This window comes from Bos grunniens, chromosome X, assembly GCF_055505025.1.
Source record: "Bos grunniens cultivar Pamir isolate PY7600 chromosome X, Bosgru_T2T1.0, whole genome shotgun sequence".
Lineage (NCBI taxonomy): Eukaryota > Metazoa > Chordata > Mammalia > Artiodactyla > Bovidae > Bos > Bos grunniens.
This window is the reverse complement of record NC_141194.1, coordinates 69,940,093-69,957,566: the sequence shown is the minus strand read 5'-3', so window position 1 is coordinate 69,957,566 and position 17,474 is coordinate 69,940,093. Positions and strand designations below refer to the sequence as shown.

At 39.4% G+C, this 17,474-nt stretch overlaps 2 pseudogenes; both read right to left on the bottom strand.

Annotated features, from left to right (window-relative positions):
• The window catches only part of LOC147340685 (UV radiation resistance-associated gene protein pseudogene), a 37,982-nt pseudogene extending 29,432 nt beyond the window's left edge, over positions 1-8,550 (bottom strand).
• A 4,806-nt stretch (positions 8,551-13,356) lies between these two features.
• On the bottom strand, positions 13,357-14,405 carry LOC147340684 (putative P2Y purinoceptor 10; annotated as a pseudogene).
• Positions 14,406-17,474: the final 3,069 nt, after the last annotated feature.

Sequence of the window (17,474 nt, the reverse complement as noted above, 5' to 3'; positions counted from 1 at the left end):
GGATGTTGAATTTTGTCAAAGGCTTTCTCTGTATCTATTGAGATAATCATATGGCTTTTATTTTTCAATTTGTTAATGTGGTGTATTACACTGATTGATTTGTGGATATTTAATAACCCTTGCCTCCCTGAAATAAAGCCCACTTGGTCATGGTGTGTGATCTTTTTAATGTGTTGTTGGATTCTGATTGCCAGAATTTTGTAAAGGATTTTTGCATCTATGTTCATCAGTGATATTGGCCTGTAGTTTTCTTTTTTTGTGGCATCTTTGTCAGGTTTTGGTATTAGGGTGATGGTGGCCTCATAGAATGAGTTTGGAAGTTTACATTCTTCTGCAATTTTCTAGAAGAGTTTGAGTAGGATAGGTGTTAGCTCTTCTCTAAATTTTTGGTAGAATTCAGCTGTGAAGCCGTCTGGACCTGGGATTTTGTTTGCTGAAAGATTTCTGATTACAGTTTCAGTTTCTGTGCTTGTGACGGGTCTGTTAAGATTTTCTATTTCTTCCTGGTTCAGTTTTGGAAAGTTGTCCTTTTCTAAGAATTTGTCCATTTCTTCCAAGTTGTCCATTTTATTGTCATATAGTTGCTGATAGTAGTCTCTTATGATCTTTTGTATTTCTGTGTTGTCGGTTGTGATCTCTCCATTTTCATTTCTAATATTATTGATTTGATTATTCTCCCTTTGTTTCTTGACGAGTCTGGCTAATGGTTTGTCAATTTTAGTTATCCTTTCAAAGAACCAGCTTTTGGCTTTGTTGATTTTTTTTTATGGTCTCTTTTGTTTCTTTTGCATTTAATTCTGCCCTAATTTTTAAGATATCTTTCCTTCTACTAACCCTGGGGTTCTTCATTTCTTCCTTTTCTAGTTGCTTAAGGTGTAGAGTTAGGTTATTTATTTGACTCTTTTCTTGTTTCTTGAGGTATGCCTCTATTGCTATGAACTTTCCCTTAGCACTGCTTTTACAGTGTTCTACAGGTTTTGGGTTGTTGTGTTTTCACTTTTGTTCATTTCTACGCATATTTTGATTTCTTTTTTAATTTCTTCTGTGATTTGTTGGTTATTCAGCAGTGTGTTGTTCAGCCTCCGTATGTTGCAGTTTTTAATAGTTTTTCTCCTGTAATTGAGATCTAATAGTGATTTCAACTTCTGTTGAATTTACCAAGGCTAGCTTTATGGCCTAGGATGCGATCTATCCTGGAGAAGGTTGCGTGCGCCCTTGAGAAAAAGGTGAAATTCATTGTTTTGAGGTGATATGTCCTATAGATATCAATTAGGTCTAACTGGTCTATTGTATCATTTAAAGTTTGTTTTTGCTTGTTAATTTTCTGTTTAGTTGATCTATCCACAGGTGTGAGTGGGGTATTAAAGTCTCCCACTATTATTGTGTTATTGTTAATTTCCCCTTTCATACTTGTTAGCATTTGTCTTACATATTGCAGTGCTCCTATGTTGCGTGCATATATATTTATAATTGTTATATCTTCTTCTTGGATTGATCCTTTGATCATTATGTAGTGTCCATCTTTGTCTCTTTTCACAGCCTTTGTTTTAAAGTCTATTTTATCTGATATGAGTATTGCTACTCCTGCTTTCTTTTGGTCTCTATTTACGTGGAATATCTTTTTCCAGCCCTTCACTTTCAGTCTGTATGTGTCCCTTGTTTTGAGGTGGGTCTCTTGTAGACAACATATATAGGGGTCTTGTTTTTGTATCCATTCAGCCAGTCTTTGTCTTTTGGTTGGGGCATACAACACATTTACTTTTAAGGTAATTATTGATAATTATGATCCCGTTTCCATTTACTTTATTGTTTTGGGTTCGAGTTTATACACCCTTTTTGTGTTTCCTGTCTAGAGAAGATCCTTTAGCATTTGTTGGAGAGCTGGTTTGGTGGTGCTGAATTCTCTCAGCTTTTGCTTGTCTGTAAAGCTTTTGATTTCTCTTTCATATTTGAATGAGATCCTTGCTGGGTACAGTAATCTGGGCTGTAGGTTATTTTCCTTCATCACTTTAAGTATGTTAAGCCATTCCCTCCTGGCCTGAAGAGTTTCTATTGAAAGACCAGCTGTTATCCTTATGGGAATCCCCTTGTGTGTTATTCGTTGTTTTCCCCTTGCTGCTTTTAATATTTGTTCTTTGTGTTTGATTTTTGTTAATTTTATTAATATGTGTCTTCTGGTGTTTTGCCTTGGATTTATCCTGTTTGGGACTCTCTGGGCTTCTTGGACTTGGGTGATTATTTCCTTCCCCATTTTAGGGAAGTTTTCAACTATTATCTGCTCAAGTATTTTCTCATGGTCTTTCTTTTTGTCTTCTTCTTCTGGGACTCCTGTGAGTCAAATGTTGGGTCATTTAACATTGTCCTGGAGGTCTCTGAGATTGTCCTCATTTCTTTTAATTTGTTTTTCTTTTTTCCTCTCTGATTCATTTAGTTCTACCTTTCTATCTTCTACCTCACTAATCCTATCTTACGCCTCAATTATTCTACTATTTATTCCCTCTAGAGTGTTTTTTTTTTTATCTCATTTATTGCATTATTCATTACATATTGACTCTTTTTTATTTTTTCTAGGTCCTTGTTAAACCTTTCTTGCATCTTCTCAGTCCTTGTCTCCAGGCTATTTATCTGTGATTCCATTTTGTTTTCAAGATTTTGGATCATTTTCAGTATCATTATTAGGAATTCTTTATCAGGTATATTTACTATCTCTTCTTTTGTTTGGTTTGGTGGGCATTTATCCTGTTCCTTTACCTTCTGGGTATTCCTCTGTTTCTTCGTCTTGTTTATATTGCTGTGTTTGGGGTGGGCTTTCTGTATTCTGGCAGTTTGTGCAGTTCTCTTTATTGTGGAGTTTCCTTGCTGTGGCTGGGGTTGTACAGGTGGCTTGTCAATGTTTCCTGTTTAGGGAAGCTTGTGATGGTGTTCTGTTGGGTGGAGCTGGATTTCTTCTCTCTGGAATGCAATGAGGTATTCAGTAATGAGTTATGAGATGTCAGTGGGTTTGGAGTAACTTTGGGCAGACTGTATATTGAAGCTCAGGTCTGTGTTCCTGTGTTGCTGGTGAATTTGCATCGTATGTCTTGCTCTGGAACTTGTTGGCCCTTGGGTCGTTCTTCGTTTCAGTGTAGGTATGGAGGCATTTCATGAACTCTTGTCAATTAATGTTCCCTGGAGTCAGGAGTTCTCTGGTGTTCTCAGGATTTGGACTTAAGCCTCCTGCTTCTGGGGTTTTAGTCTTATTTTTACAATAGTCTCAGGACTTCTCCATCTATACAGCACCGTTGATAAAACATCTAGGTTAAAGATGAAAAGTTTCTCCACAATGAGGGACACCCAGAGAGGTTCACAGAGTTACATGGAGAAGAGTAGAGGGATGAGGGGGTTAGAGGTGACCCGAATGAGATGATGTGGAATCGAAAGAGGAAAGAGCAAGCTAGCCAGTAATCACTTCCTTCTGTGCTTTCCACAGACTGGACTGCTCAGAGATGTTCACGGAGTTATACAGACAAGAGAAGATGGAGGAAGGATACAGAGGTGGCTAGGAGGATAAAGGGGGGAATCAAAAGGAGAGAGACAGATCCAGCCAATAATCAGTTCTGTAAGTGTTCCCTACCGTCCGAAACACACTAAGAGATTCACAGAGTTGGATAGAGAAGAGAAGGGAGAGGGAAGAGATAGAGGAGACCTGGTGGAGAAAAAGGAGAGTCCAACAGGGGAGAGAGCAGTCAAGCCAGTAATCTCGCTCACAAATAAAAATGGGTACTGAAGACTGGGTTCTTAAAGGTACAAAATTGATAACAAATACCAAAAAGCAAAGATTAAAAATCTAGAGTAGAGGTTGACTTTTCAAAAAAACAATATTAAAGAAAAAAAAAGTCACAAAAATTTATAATATATATATATATATATATATATACGAAGTTTACTTTAAAAAATAGGCTCTCTCTCTCTTTTTTTTGAAGTAATAGTAGGTTATAAAGATAAAGATTAAAGGAATAATAGAGGACTTAAAATTTTAAAAAATCAGTAAAAAAGAATGATAGTAAAAATAGTAAAAATATATCTAGGACTTTATCTGGTGTTGTGGGTAGTGTGGGGTCAGTTCGTTTTCAGATAGTTCCTTGATCCGGCTTATATTTCTCAAGATCTATAGGCCCCTCCTATGTACCATGAACTTCCTGATGTGCAAGCTGGTTTTCGAAAAGGCAGAGGAACCAGAGATCAAATTGCCCACATCCACTGGATCATGGAGAAAGCAAGAGAGTTCCAGAAAAACATCTATTTTTGCTTTATTGACTATGCCACAGCCTTTGACTGTGTGGATCACAATAAACTGTGGAAAATTCCGAAAGAGATGGGAATACCAGACCACCTAACCTGCCTCTTGAGAACCTGCATGCAGGTCAGGAAGCAACAGTTAGAACTGGACATGGAACAACAGACTGGTTCCAAATAGGAAAAGGAATACGTCAAGGCTGTATATTGTCACCCTGTTTATTTAACTTATATGCAGAGTACATCATGAGAAACGCTGGACTGGAAGAAACACAAGCTGGAATCAAGATTGCCAGGAGAAATATCAATAACCTCAGATATGTAGATGACACCACCCTTATGGCAGAAAGTGAAGAGGAACTTAAAAGCCTCTTGATGAAAGTGAAAGTGGAGAGTGAAAAATTTGGCTTAAAGCTCAACATTCAGAAAACGAAGATCATGGCATCCGGTCCCATCACTTCATGGGAAATAGATGGGGAAACAGTGGACACAGTGTCAGACTTTATTTTTCTGGGCTCCAAAATCACTGCAGATGGTGAGTGCAGCCATGAAATTAAAAGACGCTTATTCTTTGGAAGGTAAGTTATGACCAACCTAGATAGCATATTCAAAAGCAGAGACATTGCTTTGCCAACAAAGGTTCATCTAGTCAAGGCTATGGTTTTTCCTGTGATCATGTATGGATGTGATATTTGGACTGTGAAGAAGGCTGAGCACTGAAGAATTGATGCTTTTGAACTGTGGTGTTGGAGAAGACTGTTGAGAATCCCTTGGACTGCAAGGAGATCCAACCAGTCCATTCTGAAGGAGATCAGCCCTGGGATTTCTTTGGAGGGAATGATGCTGAAGCTGAAACTCCAGTACTTTGGCCGCCTCATGCGAAGAGTTGACTCATTGGAAAAGAATCTGATGCTGGGAGGGATTGGGGGCAAGAGGAGAAGGGGACGACAGAGGATGAGATGGCTGGATGGCATTACTGACTCAATGGACGTAAGTCTGAGTGAACTCTGGGAGTTGTTGATGGACAGGGAGGCCTGGCATGCTGGGATTCATGGGGTTGCAAAGAGTCGGACATGACTGAGAGACTGATCTGATCTGATGTAGTCAGTACTAACTACAGGATTTTAATCTGTTGCATCTGTCACTTCCAAGGAGGTTCGCTCAGTTTTAACTTCTTCTGTTTGCTGGTCTTCCACCCTGACACAAGAGGGTGGTGTTGAACACTTTTTTAGGCTCACTTGTTCGGTCGCCCTGTGGGGAGGGAGGGACGCTGCAAACAAATAACACTGGCGTGTGCTCGCAGTGTCTCAGCCACAATGAGCGTGCCCCAGCTCATGGCGTGTGTGCCCTCCTTGCCCACACTGCTCAGGCTCTAGGTTGCTCCACTGGGAACCATCCCAGGCCCACCCTGGGCTACATGCACCTCCCAGGTCTAAGCCGCTCAGGTTCAGGTACTCGGGTAGGCCTCAGAGGTGCAGACTCGGTTGGGCCTCCGTTTTGTGCCCTTCCCAGGTCCAAGCAGCTCAGGTGATGAGGTGTTTGACGAGCACGGTTACTGTGACTTATCGCCTCCCCCATCCTTGCCGCTCAGTTTTCTGGGTGTACAGCCGGCACACCTTCTCAGGTGGATGTTGACTGTCCAGAACCCCAAGAAGTCTTAGTTAGCAAAGAAGCCTGCTTACAGTTTGGTAGATAATGTGTCTCTGGGGCCGCAATTGCCCCCTCTTGGCTCTGGCTGCCTGTCACCGGAGGGGGATCGTCTGCAGCAGGCTAGCTCTGTTCAGTCCTTTGTTCTGTGAGTGGGCTTGGCGGTGTCTTAGGTTAGGGCTTTTTGCATGGTAGATATCCCACAGTCTGGTTTGCTAGCCCAAGTTAGTTCCTTCAGATTGCCCTCAGGGCATTCAGGCCCGGTCCTTACTCTAAGCAATGCAGCCCGCGCCTCCCTGTCCAGCCCCCGCTTGCTAGTGGCAGGTGCAGGCATCTGCGCTGCTTCTCCACTGGGGGAGTTATCGTTGGGATTGTAATCTGTGGGTTTTAATTATTTATTTATTTTTCCTCCCAGTTATGTTGCCCTCTGTGGTTCCAAGGCTCTCCACAGATTCGGCAGTGAGAGTGTTTCCTGGTGTTTGGAAACGTCTGTCTTTTTAAGACTCCCTTCCCAGGACAGAGCTCTGTCCCTGCCTCTTTTGTCTCTTTTTTGTCTTTTATATTTTTTCCTACCTCCTTTCGAAGACACTGGGCTGCTTTTATGTGTGCCTGATGTCCTCTGCCAGCATTCAGAAGTTGTTTTGTGGAATTTACTCAGTGTTCAAATGTTCTTTTGATGAATTTGTGGGGGAGAAAGTGGTCTCCTGATCCTATTCCTCCACCATCTTAGGACTGCCCTCCCCAATTGATTGTTTAGTTGCACATTATTTAAGCCTTCACATGTTTGTGATTTTTGCAGTTTATTTCCATGTAGTTGATTTATAGTCTAGTCCATAGAATGGTGGTTAGAAAATATGGTTGATATGATTTCAGTTTTCTTAAATTTACCAAGACTTGTTTTGTCATCTAGCATGTGATCTGTCCTGGAGAATGTTTCATGTGCACTTGAAAAGAATTTCTATTCTCTTGTTGTTCTACTCTGTAATTTTAAGGCCAGTGTTTACTGATTTTCTGTCTGGATGATCTGTCCACTGTGTAGGTGGGAAGTTAAAGTTTCCTATGTTTATTATGTTATTGTCAATTTCTTACTTTATGTCTGTTAATATTTGCTTTAGGCACTTATGTACTTATGCTGGGCACATATGTACTTACAAGTGTTATATATTCTTCTTGTATATATCCCTTTATCATTATGTAATGTCCTTCTTTGTCTTATTATAGTGTTTGTTTTAAGGTCTATTTTGTTTGATAGAAATATTGCTGCCTCTGCTTTCTTTCCATTTCCACTCCATGGCATATGTTTTTCCATTTTCTCATTTTCTGTTCATGTGTGTCTTCAAAACCTAGGTGAATCTCTTATAAGTAGCATATACTGAGTTGGCCAAAAAGTTTTTTTGAGGCTCCAAGGGAACTCTTTGCTCAGCCCAATATATGGGCTTTATTTTTATATGCATTCAGCCACTCTTCTCTTTTAATTTGAAAGTAAAGTCCATTTATATCTAAAGTAATTCCCGATAGACATATTCCTTTGTGTTCCTTTATTTTACTTTTGCTGTCTTCCCTTATGATTTGGTAACTATCTTCAGTGTTATGTTTGGATTCTTTTCAGTTTTTGGCGTTCTGCATCTATTATGGATTTTCAGTTGTGCTTATCATGATATATATATATATATATATATATATATATATATATATATATATATTTAATATATTTATATAACCATATCTCATCCCTATGCCATCTCAGAGGTCTTTTAAAATATTCCCATATTTTTTACTATTTTCTTTTTTCTGTTTGGCTAAAATAATTTCCTCTATTATGTCTTCCAGTTTGCTGATCTATCCCTAAGTATAATATTATCTAATCTACTGTTGACTCATCTAAGTGTGTTTTTTAATTGTTACTGCATTATTTATCTCTGTTTGGTTCCTCTTTATATTGTCTAACTCTTTTTTTTACTGTTCTAACTGTGTCCAACTGTTTTTTTTTGTCCTGAGTTCTTTGAGCATCTTTAAGATTATTGCTAGGAATGCTTTATTGGGTAGTTGCTTATCTCCAATTCAATTAGTTCTTCTGGGATTTTTTTTCCTTGTTCCTTCATTTGAAACATATTCCTATGTCACTTTATTTTGTCTAATTTTCTTTCATTTCTATGTATTTAGTAAGCTGTTTACATTTCCCTATCTTAGAGAAATGGCTTTATGTAGGAGACATGCTATGGGGCTTAACAGCATACTTCCTTCGTGTCACCAGAGCTATATGCTTTTGGAGTGGCCTCTGTATGGGTTATGTGGGTCTTTCTGCTATGATAAGCTGACAGCTATAGAAACTTGTAAGCATGGCTGTCTCCTAACCTAGTTGGCTGCCAGGCCCTGCCTTGCGTGGAGATTGCCAGCTTCTGGTATATGGGGCAGGGTCCTTCCATGGTTAGCTGCATGACCGGGAAAGTTCCCAAACTGGTGCCAGTCCACTGGTATATGGTGCCATGTCATGTATATGGTGCCAGGTAGTTGACTGCAGGGTTGGGATCCCATACCTAGTATCCACCTGCTGTTGGGCTGGGCCATGGCCGAAGGCAGGTGGCTGAGACGCTGAAGCTGTCCTGGGGCTGGTGTCAACCTCCTCATGGGTGGATCTGGTGCTCTGGGTATCCTAATGTTGCTGCCTTCCCACTAGTGGGTAAGTTTTGATCCCCCAAAATACTACCAGCACATTATGTGCAGAGCTAAGATCTGGGGTCTCTGGCTATGGGATGGAGTCCTAGAGTTGGTATCCACCCAATAGTAGATAGAGCTAGGAACAAAAGAGTTCTGGGGCTAGTTCTGGCCCACAGGATCCTGGGGTCTCTGGGTGCAGTATGAAAAGGTCCCAGAATTGGTGTCCACCCACAAGTGAGAAGGTCTAGGACCCAATCATCCTAGGCCTAATTCCCACTGCTGAGGAGTAAGACTGGACCCAAGGGCTAGTTCATGCCCACTGGTAGGTCGAGCTTGATACTGAGTACTCTAGCTCTGAGGTCTTGAATTCACAGACCTGTTGTCCTGTTGGGGGTGAGGCTGTGTTCTGGGTGTTGTGGTGAGTAGGGCCAGTTTCAGGGGAGCTAAGAGGAGGTTCTACATCAAACAGCCTGTTAGAGAAAGAATCTCAAAATGGTGTTTCCAACATTGCTGATGTTGGTCCAACATCAGGACACCCCTGAGATCCCTTGGAACTGGCCCTGTTCACCACAACACACAAAACCTAGCCTCACCCACAACAGGACAACAGGTCCAAAAATGACTGTCACCACTGTATATAACCCTAGAGTGAGTCCCAATTGCCTTCTCTGAGAGAATTTCCAAGATCAGCAAGTGAATATAACCCAAGTTCCTTTCAAATTGTTACTTGTGTCCTGGGTCTCAGAGCTTGTGAGATTTAGTGTGTGTCCTTTTAGAGGGGAGTCTGTATTTCCCACAGCACTTAAGTTTTCCTGAAAGTAAGCCCCACTAGCCTTGAAAGCCAAATATTATAGAGGCTTATTTTTCCCGTGAAATGTCTCTGGCGTGGGGAGCTCAGTGTGGGGCTTGGACCCTTATTCCTTGTGGATAATCTCTGCAATTGCAGTTATTCTCCTGTTTGGGGGTCACTTACCCAGGGATATGACTCTTGACTATACTGTGTGTCCACTCCTCCTTTCCATCTTGTGGCTGCTTCTTTACATCTTTAGTTGTAAAATATCTTTTCTGTTAGTGTTCAGGTTGTTCTCATCAATAATTGACCAGTAAGTATTTGTAACTGTGGTGTGCTTGTGTAAAAAAAGATCTCTAGTCTTTCACATTCTGTTGTTTTCCTCTATTGCTTTGCATTGATCGCTGAGGAAGACTTTCTTATCTCTTCTTGCTATTCTTTGGAACTCTGCATTCAGACGCTTATATCTCTCCTTTTCTCCTTTCCTTTTCGCTCCTCTTCTTTTCACAGCTATTTGTAAGGCCTCCCCAGACAGCCATCTTGCTTTTTTTGCATTTCTTTTCCATGGGGATGGTCTTGATCTCTGTCTCCTGTACAATGTCACGAACCTCATTCCATAGTTCATCAGGCACTCTATCTATCAGATCTAGGCCCTTAAATCTATTTCTCACTTCCACTGTATAATCATAAGGGATTTGATTTAGGTCATACCTGAATGGTCTAGTGGTTTTCCCTACTTTCTTCAATTTAAGTCTGAATTTGGCAATAAGGAGTTCATGATCTGAGCCACAGTCAGCTCCTGGTCTTGTTTTTGCTGACTGTATAGAACTTCTCCATCTTTGGCTGCAAAGAATATAATCAATCTGATTTTGGTGTTGACCATCTGGTGATGTCCATGTGTAGAGTCTTCTCTTGTATTGTTGGAAGAGGGTGTTTGCTGTGACCAGTGTATTTTCTTGGCAAAACTCTATTAGTCTTTGCCTTGCTTCATTCCATATTTTAAGGCCAAATGTGCCTGTTACTCCAGCTGTTTCTTGACTTCCTACTTTTGCATTCCAGGCCCTTATATTGAAAAGGACATCTTTTTTGGGTGTTAGTTCTAAAAGTTCTTGTAGGTCTTCATAGAACCGTTCAACTTCAGCTTCTTCAGCGTGACTGGTTGGGGCATAGACTTGGATTCCTGTGATATTGAATGGTTTGCCTTGGAAATGAACAGAGATCATTCTGTCATTTTTGAGATTGCATCCAAGTACTGCATTTTGAACTCTTTTGTTGACCATGATGGCTGCTCCATTTCTTCTGAGGGATTCCTGCCAGCAGTAGTAGATATAATGGTCATCTGAGTTAAATTCACCCATTCCAGTCCATTTCAGTTCGCTGATTCCTAGAATGTCGATGTTCATTCTTGCCATCTCTTGTTTAACCACTTCCAATTTGTCTTGATTCATGGACCTGACATTCCAGGTTCTTATGCAGTATTGCTCTTTACAGCATCAGACCTTGTTTCTATCAACAGTCACATCCACAACTGGGTATTCTTTTTGCTTTGGCTCCATCCCTTCATTCTTTGTGGAGTTATTTCTCCACTGATCTCCAGTAGCATGTGGGGCACCTACTGACATGGAGAGTTCCTCTTTCAGTATCCTATCATTTTGCCTTTTCATACTGTTCATGGGGTTCTGAAGGCAAGAATACTGAAGTGGTTTGCCATTCCCTTCTCCAGTGGACCACATTTTTGTCAGAAATTGAGGAAATTCAAAGAAATAGAGGAAAACAACAGAATGGGAAAGTCTAAAGATCTCTTCAAGAGAATTAGAGATACCAAGGGAACATTTCATGCAAAGATGGGCTTGATAAAGGACAGAAATTGTGTGGACCTAACATAAGCAGAAGATATTAAGAAGAGGTGGCAAGAATACACAGAAGAACTGTACAAAAAAGATCTTCATGACACAGATAATCACAGTGGTGTGATCACTCACCTAGAATCACATATCCTGGAATGTGAAGTCAAGTGGGCCTTAGAAAGCATTACTACGAACAAAGCTAGTGGAGGTAATGGAATTCTAGTTGAGCTGTTTCAAATCCTGAAAGATGATGCTCTGAAAGTGCTGCACTCAATAGGCCAGCAAATTTGGAAAACTCAGCAGTGGCCACAGGACTGGAAAAGGTCAGTTTTCATTCCAATCCCAAAGAAAGGCAGGGCCAATGAATGCTCAAACTACCACACAATTGCACTCATCTCACACGCTAGTAAAGTAATGCTCAAAATTCTCCAAGCCAGGCTTCAGCAATACATGAACCGTGAACTTCCAGATGTTCAAGCTGATTTTAGAAAAGGCAGAGGAACCAGAGGCCAAATTGCCAACATCTGCTGGATCATGAAAAGAGCAGGAGACTTCCAGAAAAACATCTATTTCTGCTTTATTGACTATGCCAAAGCCTTTGACTGTGTGGATCACAAGAAACTGTGGAAAATTCTGAAAGAGATGGGCATACCACACCACCTGATCTGCCTCTTGAGAAATTTGTATGCAGGTCAGGAAGCAACAGTTAGAATTGGACATGGAACAACAGACTGGTTTCAAATAGGAAAAGGAGTATATGAAGGCTGTATATTTTCACCCTGCTTATTTGACTTCTATGCAGAATACATCATGAGAAACGCTGGGCTGGAAGAAGCACAAGCTGGAATCAAGATTGCTGGGAGAAATCTCAATAACCTCAGATATGCAGATGATACCACCCTTATGGCAGAAAGTGAAGAGGAACTTAAAAGCCTCTTGATGAAGGTGAAAGAGGAGAGTGAAAAAGTTGGCTTAAAACTCAACATTCAGAAAACGAAGATCATGGCATCTGGTCCCATCACTTCATGGGAAATAGATGGGGAAACAGTGGAAACAGTGTCAGACTTTATTTTTCTGGGCTCCAAAATCACTGCAGATGGTGACTGCAGCCATGAAATTAAAAGACGCTTACTCCTTGGAAGGAAAGTTATGACCAACCTAGATAGCATATTCAAAAGCAGAGACATTACTTTGCCAACAAAAGTCTGTCTAGTCAAGGCTATGGTTTTTCCAGTGGTCATGTATGGATGTGAGAGTTGGACTGTGAAGAAAGCTGAGCACCGAAGAATTGATACTTTTGAACTGTGGTGTTGGAGAAGACTCTTGAGAGTCCCTTGGACTGCAAGGAGATCCAACCAGTCCATTCTGAAGGAGATCAGCCCTGGGATTTCTTTGGAAGGAATGATGCTAAAGCTGAAACTCCAGTACTTTGGCCACCTCATGCGAAGAGCTGACTCACTGGAAAAGACCCTGATGCTGGGAGGGATTGGGGGCAGGAGGAGAAGGGGTCGACAGAGGATGAGATGGCTGGATGGCATCCCTGACTCGATGGACGTGAGTCTGAGTTAACTCCGGGAGTTGGTGATGGACAGGGAGGCCTGGCGTGCTGCTATTCATGGGGTCGCAAAGATTCGGACACGACTGAGCAACTGAACTGAACTTAACTGAACTGTGGAAGAAGGTGAGATCAGGTCTTCCTTCTCTGTCACCTTGGCCACTCCACCTCTGTATATTTTATTTGGTAAGGCTAGGATTGTGTTACTCTCCTGTGCATTTAAAAATGTGTAGACAATTCATCTGTGTCCATCTGTTTTCAATTTGCATTTTGCTTCTTACAAGAGAAGGTGAAAATTTTGTACCCATTGTTGAGGAACAGGTGTACAATTGATTTTATTTATCCTTTTCTGTAAGGAAAGATATTTTGTCATACATATGCTCCATAGAACAATGCTTCCATTTTGACAGAAAATATAAGCATTAATTTTTTTTAAGAATCATCATTTTGAGGATGAATGGAAGAGTGCCATGTTTGAGGCACATTTAAGTATAAAACTTTTTTAAAGAAAGATCTTCAAGATGACATAGATAAATTCATAGAGCATATAGATTATTCTTTTAATTTTAAAAGTAATTCTTTTCTTACATTACTTTGGAAGCGTCCCAAAATTCAAGAGAGATAGTTTTAAAACCCTCTTTCCTATGCTGAATTTCCAAAGCACTATCCTTGCATTTCACACATGACTGAAGAACCAAACTACCACTTTCTGAAAATCCATCAGAAAATTCTGAGATCTTAAAATAATACACAACTGGATCAAAACCGCAATTTAGATTTACAAGAGACAGGGAAATTATATGGAAAAATAGAGTGCTCTTAAGAAAGGAGCAGTTTTAAAAGAGTTTATTGCTTCACCACCATAAAGAATGAGAAACTGAGGTAGTAAGGTGTGAAACACACAGTGAATACTACCACACATATAAGGACCATACACAAAGCCTTTTTTATCTTTGGTGGTTTGAGGAAGAACTTGGAATTCTTGTAAAAGTTTTCCTGTTCTCCCTGTACAATAAGTAATAATTACAACAGAGAATACAAACTTTCCAAGTTCAACTACAATTATCATGCCAATAGTAGATGCTATGCTAATGTATTGAAACCCTAAATCAGCAAGTCAGGGCTCAGAGTGTTCAGTGTTGTTATCTAATCCAACATTTCTCAGAATTCCAAGTGGCAAACAGGCAGTCCCTACCATCACTCAGATTGCAGCACTGATGCTCAGATCGTACCTATTCCAGCCTCTGGTCCTGAAGGGCCTGAGGAGAAAGAAGTATCTCTGAAGGCTGTTACATGTCAAGAAACAAATGCTGGCATAGATATTGAGATAATTCAGGTAAAAGTACAGAAAGAAACGGGTTCTCTGGAAACGCCAATGGTGGCTGATTTAATAGTAAATCCAGAAGGGTAAGGACAGCACGTGAGCACAATTAGCCACAGAGAAGTTGATTATGGAAATAATGGCTTTATTATTCTTGCTGATGAAGTGACACAGAATCCACAAGGCTATACTGTTGGCCCGTAGACTAGGGATAAATCTTAGGATGTAAGTAGCTGCATAGAGGGAGTACTGAAATGATATTTGAAGATCAGTGTACTTTGCTCTTGTACTGTTTGTGCTGTTGCTTCCCATCCTTCCTTAGGGAAAGCATCAGAATGAGTATTTCTGCAGAAAATAGTCTATAAATATAGTCAAGGGCATATCAGTCCATGTTTGGGTATACAAATAAACTTGTCTAGCAAAGAGGTATCCAAGTGTGAACTTTGATAAATTCAAAAGATCTTTTCTATGTAAACTGAAAATAGCTTGCCAATCTACAACTGGATAACAGTATTGTCGAAGATATTTTGGGGAATCAAAAAAAAAAAATCACTATATTGGCAGTAGCCTCAGTCAGGTTTTTTTCTTAGTAGTCAAAAGAAGAAGTAATCAAGCTTGCAGAGATAACCAACAAGCAAGTCTTCACTGACAAATAGTCCCTAAACATATATTTTAAGATTCTTGTTTTCCATTTGGTTTTACAATTCTATCTGTATTGTCAAAATTTGAGATCTGTCTTGCCCTATCATCAGCCTATTTTGAGTGGCAACCTTACCAGGGATTAGATGACTGCTTAAATGAGTCTATGAACATTTAGGAATGAAACGTGGGATAAAGGCGTGGGAAAGAGCTGGCTGGTCACTAGGCCTTGGGAAGATAAGGGTTTGGAAAAAATAATGCAACTCAGATAACCATTGTCTCTTTCAGAATTTGTCTAAAAGCACAATTAGCTCTGTTTATATAACTTTGCACTTTCTTGAAGCTTCAGTAACTTTAGAGATCTGTGTTTATTAATACAATTTCAGTAGCTTCAGATGTTCATGTTTATTGAGACTATCCTTGCAACCATTGCAAGCAACTACCAGAGTGTGTGAAGGACTAAAGGATATCTGGTGGTAGATGTAGCAAAAGGGGTTGCCTCTACTTCAGCTCTTAGGGCAAGTTCAGTGAAAAAGTTGTTAATGTGGACAGTTACATTTCTAGCAATCATAATTGTTAGAAATCCTTCCCTCTAGTAAGCCAAAAACCCACATCCCTGGCATTTCAACCAGTTTTGCCTACCAAAACTAAATAAATCCTACTTCCTGTTATGCATGAAACTCTTGAAATATCTAAGGATAGCAATTCTGTCATTTCTCAAATCTTCCATTATCCAGGTTAAATATCCATCCCAGATATGAAATAGTTCTTATACTTGGCTTTGGATCAGAACATTTTCCTTTTAGTCAAAAGAGACTACAATACAGCTTATTTTACCCATGAAAATGACAGTTTAGGAACCCCTATGTTTGATTTTTTAGGAAATATAACATGCATTTGATTGCAGGACAAAAGGATAAATGCTTTCTTAATACTCTCTTGTGATTTTCATCACTTGTAAAAGCAGTTAGTTTGCTTCACATTTATAAAATTAAAAGGAAAATAAGACAGACTTAACATTGACTATTGAAAGCAATATAGGGTCAAGGACAATGCCTAAACACAACCAATTAAAAAATGTAAAAGTCAAAAAAAAACGAAAAAGTCAGTCCACCCATGCACAGTTCATACAGTGCAAAACAACCTATTTGGTTCATTTGTGTTGACTACATGGGGCTCTCTGATAAACTGTATTTACTAACTGATTGTTGATTGCAATCAATCAGTTCATTCCGATAAACAGCTACTTTAAATGTGCTGTTCCCTGCCCCCCACCACTGAGTTGATTGTTTTGCTAATCGACCAGTTAGTTTAACAAAATGTAGCTAGGGCCAATACTATCTTTTTTGTGGTTTGTTTAGTCACTGAACTAACTAAAATAATTGGTCTTATGTTCTCTATGTGTGGTGTGTGTGTGTGTGTGCGTGCGTGTACTCTCAGTTGTGTTCAACTAATAAAAAGCCATATAAGGTAGAACAAAATTATTCTTGAAATAAAACTTAAGGAACAGTTAATATACATGAACTCTTCCTTGATCAACGTTAATTTTGTTATAATAATTGCTAAAAATCGCTGAATGCCTACTTTGGACAAGGTGCTATACTTTATATACACTCTCAATAGATCTTTCACAGCAATCCTGTGCAACAATAAAATATTACCAGTATTTTACAAAAAGGAAAACTGAGGCCTCAAGAAAGGTAAGGCTCACTTCCTCCAAGAAAGGTTTTCCTGACCTCTCCAAACCACAGATCACTTCTACAACCTCAGAGTATCCCTAATTTTGATAATTATATTTAGTGCACTTCACACACTGCTGCTGCTAAGTCGCTTCAGTCGTGTCCGACTGTGTGCGACCCCATAGATGGCAGCCCACTCACTAGCATGCTGCAATTATTTGCCTTTACATGCAGTTAATTATGTTCCTTTGAATAGCCTGCAATCTACCACAGACATATAAAAAATGTATTCTCTTATTTCTTCCTTTCTTCCATGATAAAGTGTCTAGTAATTGTCTTGTACATATTAGAGGCCCACTAAGTGTTTATTGAATGAATGACTGAATAGTACAGGATGAATGGATGAATCAGGGGCAAAATGTCTTACCCAGAAGATAAAAATAAGTATCTGGAGAATTTGAATTTAGCTGTGATGTTTGACTTGACCACCAGGTGTCATAAGTATGCCAACATTCAAATATCTTTTGATATTTTAGCACATAATTTATTTTAAAATTTCATTAATGGAGAAATCATAATAAAGAATAAAAGTATCAATAACTTCCTGGTAACATCAGAAACACATTTAAAATGGCATTTTAGAGAGTTTGAATTTATTTTATTTTTTTAGACATCATACTTCTCTTATAATTCTCTGAAAATAGTTTGGTTTCTAAGTTAATTGCAGATTCCTAGAATATTAAAACTATTACAAGCCATTGAGATCTTCTGATCTCAGAACTTCTTATAGATGAGAAAACTAAGACCAAAAACAGGGAAATTAAAATTTTCAAATTTGAAAAGAAAATTAGCAGCAAATGTTAGACCAAGGTCTCTTGTCTCCATCTACAGAACAATTTCTAATTTTCCAGGAACTTCTAAGAAGAAAATCAAATTTTTGGAAAATTTCTACTACTTCAAACTTTCAGAAACAAACAAATGCCAGAGTTTAGAACACTAAACTTGACAGTATATTATTACAGCAAAAGGAATATTCCAGGACAAATGCATTTTTTTTAACAGA